The sequence below is a fragment of the Microtus oregoni genome, unplaced genomic scaffold, assembly GCF_018167655.1.
Source record: "Microtus oregoni isolate MIOR12 unplaced genomic scaffold, Mior012 000050F_ref0000143, whole genome shotgun sequence".
In the NCBI taxonomy this organism is placed as follows: domain Eukaryota; kingdom Metazoa; phylum Chordata; class Mammalia; order Rodentia; family Cricetidae; genus Microtus; species Microtus oregoni.
This window is the reverse complement of record NW_024543256.1, coordinates 10,718,674-10,727,707: the sequence shown is the minus strand read 5'-3', so window position 1 is coordinate 10,727,707 and position 9,034 is coordinate 10,718,674. Positions and strand designations below refer to the sequence as shown.

The 9,034-nt window shown below is 39.9% G+C and overlaps 1 pseudogene; it reads left to right on the top strand.

Moving 5' to 3' along the window:
* The first annotated feature begins 1,967 nt into the window (after nt 1-1,967).
* On the top strand, nt 1,968-8,683 carry LOC121437276 (annotated as a pseudogene).
* The last annotated feature ends 351 nt before the right edge of the window (nt 8,684-9,034 follow it).

Below are 9,034 nucleotides of genomic sequence, written 5' to 3'. Positions count from 1 at the left end.
CGCTCTTCCCACTCGCGGGAACCTTAGCTCATTTCCGCCTATCCTATTTCCGCAAGCCACGTAGACACTTCCTTTCCCAGTGGTGCCTGGGCGGGGGAGGGGAACGGACACACAAACCCATAATGCCTCCCTGCAGGAGAAAAGGAGAGAGCTAGGGAAAGGAGGTGGGGAAAAAAAAAACCCACGGTCAGGGGAACTCTGGGTCGTGAAAACAGGCCACGTGAACACGCTGCCCTATAGACTTCTGACCCAACAGCTGCAGCGCATTTGGAGGGCGGGCTAAGAGCCTAAAAGGGAGACTGTCATTGGCTGGAATCGGCACTGAAGAAGGACGGTAATTGGTTTGATTTAGGCCCGAACCATGAAGAAGCAGGTTGCTAGCACCCGCCTTTACTGCGGCGGAGCATCACTGCTGACATGGGGTGGCAGGCCAATCATTTGGTTATGGAACATTCTAAACCGGAGACAAGACGACTGTGATTGGCTGAAAGGCTAAGCCCGCCCCCCAGGGTGCCCTGTCTGCCTATGGATATCAGTTGCCAGAGAAACCTGGCTTTACTATGGCAGTTGGAGCAGCAGCGGTGAACACACGTCAGCTGCTGGAAAGAACTGGATTCTCGCTTCAGGTTTCGGGGTGGGGGTGGGGAGGAAGGGTCGATGATTTCCTCTTTTCTCCGCGTCTTTGGACAGGATTAGCTAGCGGCTTCACATTCAGGCAAAGCTGGATTCGTATTCCTGCTCGCCAACGCCCAACTCGGGCAAGGCTCCTGTGTCTCGGTTTCCATGTTTGTGAAACGGCGATAATAGTATCCATCTCAGCAGTGCACTCAAATGTGCACAGCAAAATAGTGCATGTTCGGCATTAATTGTGAAGCCTGTCTCTCGAAAGATATTAGCAGTTGTTATTAAAGATATTTGCTCAGCCGAAGAAAATTATAAATTACGCAGATTCGCTATCATTTTCGTCGCATCCTTTTTTTTTTAGAAGAAATTATTTTATGAATAAAATTTGCTAGCCGAGAATCGCTTCAAAATAGCTGGGGGTTGGAATTTTCCCACATTAAACCAAAAAAAAAAAGAGAGAGAGAGAGAGAGCGCGCGCGAGCGAGCGGCGGGAGAGAAAGGTAGGGGAAGGAGAATGAGAACAAGCTAGGTATGAAGCACATGCGATGAGTAGGCCTTGTTGGAAACCTGATCGAGCACGCCAATTGTAAAATTTTCTTTAAGACTCATCGGGAATTTTTAAATGCGGAATTAATATTCTTTAATGAAATCGGGTGTCAGATTTTTTTTAGACGTTTCTGGTAGCGGTGTGGTTATGTTTTCAGATTGCTTTATTTTGTGGAAATCTATGTATATTTGTATATATTTGCGTAAAGATTAAATAATGTCTGAAAATGGCTTCAGAATACGTGGATGACTAGGATTTGCTTCAGAATAATTTCAGCGGTGGAGAGAGATGGGAGGGGTATAACTGGGACCTTCGATTAATAATCGTTTTTAAGCTGAGGGGTGGGCAGATGGGGTTTCCTGTATTTGTCTTTTCCCCCTGGTATATATTTGAATTTTTTCATAATTCTTAAGTCATTTTTTCGGTAGCTTAAAAAACGGGGGGGGGCAGTGGGTGGGGTTACAGATGAAACAAGATGGCCTTCAGTTGGTAATTGTTGAAGCTGGATGATGGATTCGCATCCATTTGTAATGGTGTTCCGTTACAGTTTTATTTATTTCACATTATCCTTAAGAGAAATTATTAATTTTTTTTCAAAAATTGATAAAGAAACAATAAAGTACATTTGAAAATATAACCACAGGAAAATAAAAATTGCGCATTTATCAGCTTTGATGTCCTTTGTGTGAGATAAAATTGCAGTGACGGATGGAAAAGAAAATCACCGTCTCACATCTTTTCTGTCCTTTTCCATCTTTTTGTTTGACCTTCTAGGTCATCATCAGAAAAGCTAAGTTTGCTATACAATAAGGATCAGGAGATCTGACCCTGGTTGCAGAACCATTCCTGTTTGCAGAATACAGGGTAAGTGCTTTCCTTCTGGCCTCAGTTCACAAACAAGATCATATCACATAACCTTCCTAAATGGCTAGGAATATTTTGAAGATTAATAAGCTCCCATCTGAGAAAGTGCTCTAAATTCTGAAAGGGTGAGGATACACATTAGATATGGGCCATGTAATCTTCATCTCAAAAAAAAATTGAAAATTAGTGCTACGTAATGGTTTCACAGATTCAAATAATGGAATATTTTTTCTCAAGAGCAAATGAGGGATTGATGGATTTGATTACCGGCGGTGCCACTTACTGTGTAATTGTGAACAAGAAACTTCCTTTGTTCCAGAATGTCCTCATACAAGTATTTGATGGAATAATACTTCTAGCTTTAGTAGTCATGAAACATTTTATACACACACACAAGAACACATTTTTGTGAAATCATGAATATAATTTTCATGGAATTTTTTTAATTAATATTTTTTGTTTCTCTCATTTTCCAGAAGCAGCAATTTACTACTAGAGCTGAATTCTGAAATTAAGACTTCTGGCTTTATCTGATCAAAGTTTTAAGTATAATTACTTTTGAGGAAATTTCCAGAACTATAATTTTAGCTACCATCAGCTAACCATTTTCTTTAATATCATTTTCCTCTTTTGTTCAGACTGAAAATGATCTGTTGGGTTGGGAATGAGTACTTCCCTAGCATACATGAAGTTCCACGTTTGATTCCCCAGCTGTGCACAAGCCAACTGTGGGAGCACATGCCTGCAATCAAATATTTGGGGGGGGTGGAGGCAGGAATTTCAGAGGCTCAGAGTTACCCTCAGCTTTATAGTGGGTTTGAGTTTAACCTGGAGCACTTGAGATGAGACCCTTTCTAAAAAAAATGGTTTTAAGCATAAGAAATGTTTCATAATGCAAATGAGATTTATATATGCCTGATTTTACACAGAGACCAAGAGATGGGAAAAATGGTGTAAACGATGTGGTCCCCACATGTACAGTTAACTAAAGGTTTCTGCCAGTGAATTGTCGGGATTGATAACTGCATTTGGAGTCGGATTGCATGAAGCAGTGAAAGGAAGGGGTGTGTCCCAGTCTATTCACAGCAACATTTTTAAAGGAGTTATATAATTCTCTTAATTTTTCTCCTTTGTAAAAGCTAGGTTTCTGCGGAGAGCGCTTCCCTGGTAGAAGAGCAATTTGGAGAATGATTGGGGGCTGAAAGTGGATCAATAGGGACTGACAAAGCAAGGGCCAGAGAGCTCGGAAATAGGGAAACCTCACAGAGGAAAAGGCTCTTGACTTGGGCCTTTGGGAACCATCTGAGTAGTGTGCCTATGAAGCACACAGTGTGCAGTGGTAATGAAATGAAAATATATGTAAAATCCATGGATGAGCACATCACAAAGTCATGAATAATGTGTATGGCTCAGGGTTTTGGGGTGTGTGTGTGTTTTTTTTTTCTCACTAACCCTTCTCTCTACAGTCAATTACCAGCTTTCTTCATTTCCTTCTAGATTACCTAATTACAATCTAAAGTGTACAGATGTGCACAAGAATATTTTATGGTTTTTATTAAGTACAGACTATGGTTTCAATATAGATACTGTTAATTACCTATGTTTGTTTAACAAATAGTCGTTGAGTGTCTTTTTTTTCCATTCATAGATCTCGTGTCTAACTTCTTTCATGGTATTTCTTTCACAGTGACATTTCTTTATCTGACATGATATTCCACATTACAAATGTATCACCTTTCCTCAAATCACTGTAAGGTTATCCCCAGTATTTTGCTGCTAAAATAATAACACATAAACTACCTTTTATATCCATTTACAGATAATATTCTAGAGCAACATTTATGCCCTTAAACCATAATAATTGAACCATTATACTGTTACGAGCACAACCAGAATTATCACTGATACGGCCTACAAATGGGTGTGGCAGCTTGGGCCTGTAATTTCAGTGGCTGGAAAGCAAAAGCAGGAGGTTTGATGCAAATTTCAGGCTAGCCTGGGCTTGGGAAGAGAGCCCCTTAAAAGTCAAGTCACTTAAACTTATGAATACCTATATTTATAGAATAGCATTTCTCATTGAGGAAAGAATGGGCTCATCAGTAATGAACATTGAGAAAATACTTCTGTAAATTTGGGAGAACCTAAAAACATACAAAGAAATAATAGAGGCACTAATTTACAAAATTTGTTTAGCATCATTTCCCCTGAGCATAACAAAGCCAAAGGTTGCAAAGGAAAAGCCAGCTGGGATCTTAACAAAAAAACTGGTGGTATGATCAATGTGAAACAAGAAGCACCCTAGAAGAAAAGGAAATAAAAATGCTCATGTGAGAAAAAGAGGTCTGACCAGTGAAATAAGAAAAGATGGCTTGAGATCATGCATTTCAAATGAAAAAGCAAATAATGTTCGCAGCTTGGGATCTAGTTGCCTTAGCAGTTGAGTGCTTGCCTAAGATGTGGGAGGCCCTGAATTAAAGGTGTTAAGGCTCGGGAATATAACTCAGCAGTAGAAGACTTGCTTTACATGCAGGGCAAAAATAAAAAGATTTTCTAGTGTTTACCAGAGGATGTAGTGTGTAACTGGTCATGTTTACTCAGTTAGGTTTGTAAATTCATAGTTTTTTTAAGGGAAAACAATTTAGCACCAGGTAAAACACCTTAGATATGTTGCACCTTGGTCCACTAAGTAAAGCAGCTTGGAGTGTTAGAAGAAATATAAGAAAAAATGTCTGAACATAGCCTAAGGTGCGTATTATAACCTTAACATGGGGACATAATTTTCTTTAAAAGATTTTTTTTTAGAGGATGAGATCCAAGATTAGATAACATGTGCTTACCTCTACTTCAATACACAAATAGGGGCAAACAAAATAATAGATTGTTTGGATTATTCTAGAGCTAGTATGCAGGGATTTAGTGGGGAAGTGGTGTATTGGTCTAAGACCTGTGTGCTACTGCAAAAGATCCAAGATTTACTGTTAGAACTTTGAATTTTATTTAAATGAGGGAGAGGAAGTCTGGAGTAAAAGGTAGGTAAGCTAATTGAACAACATTTAGTAGCAATGTTTGAGGTGCAGGGAAGAGACATACAAAGTTCATGGGGTGGTGGTAAATTTGTGGGAAAGGTACAGAGCATAGAGAATAGAACTGGATGTAGAACTTTAATCCCAGTTCTGGAGTGTATAGAAATGTCAAGCCATTGCATTTAGCATATGAATATGTATGGATAATAGAATATAATCAATAGCAATCTAATAAGTTCAGCTGTCATTCTCAAGTTCATTGGTAAAGAAGTGCTGATGATCACTGTGGCTTCCAAAATGGTTCCTGGGTGTTTTGTTTTATATATTATTTTTTTAGTTTAGTTAAATAGCCCCAGGATGAGCTTTTTGGATTTCACTCTTTCTCTCCTACTCACAAATCTACATTTTAAAGAAGAAAAGAAAAACCTAGCAGCAGCATTTTGTGAGGATGAGAGTTTACAAGAAAATAGCATTTCTAGCTACCATCACCACCAAACTTTTACAGGGCATATTTTTTTTATCTCTTAGCATAATGATTTTCATTCCCATACTGTTAGCTTCTGTATTCACCAATTTCAGTGCTTAAAGGGCTGGTATCACCTTTCACTATCTGCATGGAGCTTCCTTCGTGTCTTTTGAATTAAACGGTATTTCCTTGAACTGCCTAATATTCTAAGCACCTGTGGCTTTCATTTCTAAGCCAGTCTTTAAGTCTGAATTTTCCCCCACGGGAATTCCACGATACCTACCCACATGATTGGCTGAATCTGGCTTTAATTAACGATAGGCTGTCATCCTATTCTCAGAGGTTGCCATGGATATGTAACAGCCATGTTTTACACATTTACACACCTGTTTAAAACAAATGGGATCGCATTGGTCATAAGAATTGGGCTGAGTTCTTCCTGTGCTATCTGTCCATTTTAGGGTCCCTTTCTGTGCTTCTTACCTATTTAACCAATGGAGTTTTAAGTGTCAGTATATGAACCTTTATTCAGTAGTATGTATATGTAGTTCATATTACTGTCTGCCTGTTGAATATGTAAATGTGTGCAGCCACTTGAGTGAAATCTTTGTATCTACATTCACATGTGGAAATGTTTGTGTGAGGTGCTGTGCTAAGCTGTTCAGCCACAGCATGACATGCTTATAGCCACCTGTAACAGACCAGGAATCGTTTGCCATGTATCATTTGTTTGAGTTCTTCCAACTCCATTTGGCAGATCAAAAAATCTTAATATTTTCCTTCATATGTGTAAGACACATTTGTAATTTTTTTTCTTGAATGTTTTCACAAAAGTTCATCTTCATTGCGGATACCTACTTTCCTTTTTAGGTTGTATTCTCACTTCTTCCTTCCAGACCATCCTAGGAGATCTCTAAGATTCCATCTGGGAAATTACTAGGAGTCCTTGGAAGGGAAAGAAGGAAGATTGTGTAAGTCCAGGGGATTGTTTAATGAGTCATGCTATAAGAGTAGCAGGAGATTTATTTTTTAGCTCATTTTCACTGAACATTCTTTCTCTTGAAACCTAACTTTGGCTTCCAAAATCACATTCTTCCTCTCCAATGAAGATCTCACCATTTTATTTTATCTGTGGTCTCTTTCTTGATAATTCCTTTTTAATACCTAATGCCTTCCTTAGGTTTTCCAGAATTCTATATGAAATTCCTCTGTTCTCAATGAAATGGTTCACTGGTTCATAGTATATGCTACCAGCTGTACAACAGCTACTTAAATCTCTGCTTCTTTGCCTCTTACCTGAGTGTGAACATTTCTCTGTTCAAGTGCACGCCCCCAATATAAAAAGTCCCAAACCAAGCATCTTTCTCCTCTGAGCACTTTACTTGTGCATACATCTCATCTGATGATGGTACAAATAAGGTCATCCATCCTCAAAACCTGAAAGTTGTGGCTCACACCTACCCGAGGCTCTCCTCTTCCAGTAAGCAGTTACTGAGCTGTTTTCTTTGTGTAACGATCACTGGGCTAATCTTGTTTTCTGATGGTGTCAAACTAACCCTTAAAAATCTGTGCTTTAATTAGCTACCCAGACCTAGTGCTACAGAAGCCAGTTTGACTCTAACCTTCAATTATTGTATTCCTCTGTGTGAGGTGTGTGTCGTTTCTTTGCCATTACACTACTTAAGGCATACCTAGACTTGTACACACAGACTTTTACTGTTAATTCATTTTACCTACAACCCATTAAGCCATTCTTCCTTATACTTTGAAATTCTTACTCTTGTTCCAGTCTTGAATTTCACCTCCACTTCCTTCTATGGTTTTGTCACAATATCTTTTTCTAAAATTAAATCCCTGTCTTTTAAATAGCATCAAGAAACGATTTTGTGGGCATGTCTCATGAGTTGTTGAGTGAGGCAAGGGTTGTGGGTGGTAGTAAGGATTAGAGAAAGGAGAAGATAGAAATGCACTTATAAATGGTCCAGAAATAGGACCTGGAATCCATAGCCAACAGATTTGGGCATGTGTTGTGTTCTGATGGGCCTCAAAGTCACAATAGTAAACAACCAAATAAAATACTTTATATATTACAGTGGTTGGAATAAAAACAGGGTTGAATGAGTTCCAGAAAGCAGACTTCTCAAACTCGTGGACAACAATCTGCTGAAGAAGACAACTTTAAGAAGCCAACTCGAGGCAACATGCAGAGAAGCAAGATGAGGGGAGCTGCCTCCAGAAAGAAGTCAGCTGGTTCCCAGCCAAAGAATCTTGAACCAGCCCTCCCAGGAAGATGGGGCGGTCGCTCTGCTGAGAACCCCCCCCTTCTGGTTCTGTGCGGAAGACACGCAAGAACAAGCAGAAAGCTCCTGGTAACGGCGATGGCGGCAGCACCAGCGAAATGCCCCAGCCCCCACGTAAGAAGAGGGCACGGGCTGACCCCACTATGGAGAGTGAGGAGGCATTTAAGAATAGAATGGAGGTGAAAGTGAAGATTCCTGAAGAATTAAAACCATGGCTGGTGGAGGACTGGGACTTGGTTACTCGGCAGAAGCAGTTGTTCCAGCTCCCTGCTAAAAAGAATGTGGATGCCATTCTTGAGGAGTATGCCAATTGTAAGAGATCGCAGGGAAATGTTGATAATAAGGAGTATGCAGTGAATGAGGTGGTGGGAGGGATAAAGGAGTACTTCAATGTGATGCTGGGCACTCAGCTGCTCTACAAGTTTGAGAGGCCTCAGTATGCTGAGATCCTTCTGGCTCACCCCGATGCGCCAATGTCGCAGATCTATGGGGCACCACACCTACTGAGATTATTTGTGAGAATTGGGGCAATGTTGGCTTATACGCCCCTTGATGAGAAAAGCCTTGCATTACTGTTGGGCTATTTGCATGATTTCCTTAAGTATCTGGCAAAGAATTCTGCCTCTCTCTTTACTGCCAGTGATTACAAAGTGGCTTCTGCTGAGTATCATCGCAAAGCCCTGTGAAGGTCTACTGACCGCTCACTATTGTCTGGTATCTGTAAACACTTCTGTTTAGTCCTTTCATTGTATAATTGATGTTCCTTAAAACTGTCAGTGTAAAACAGGGCTTATGTTTCAGTTTGTTTGCTGTTCTGTTGTAAGCAGAAAATAAAAGGAGTGCTCGGCTCCTTTCCTCATTTCAGAGTTGCTACCAGTGTATGCAGTAATTAGACAAAGAAGAAATTCAGTAGAACATTTTATTGCCTAGTTGACAACATTGCTTGAATGCTGGTGGTCCTATCCCTTTGACACTACACAGTTTTCTAATATGTGTTAATGCTACATGATAAGATGCCCTGGTTCCTAGTGCCAAAGGTTCAACTTAATGTATATACCCGCAAACCCATGCATTTGTGCTTCTTTTTTTTTTGTGCTTGATGTAAACAGCCCATCCTCTGCAATCCATCTTTGTTGTTCCTTAGGCATTCATTCTCTCTTTGCTCAAATTGTGGAAGGATGGTGATTTGTTTTCTGGCTTTTGTGTTTGA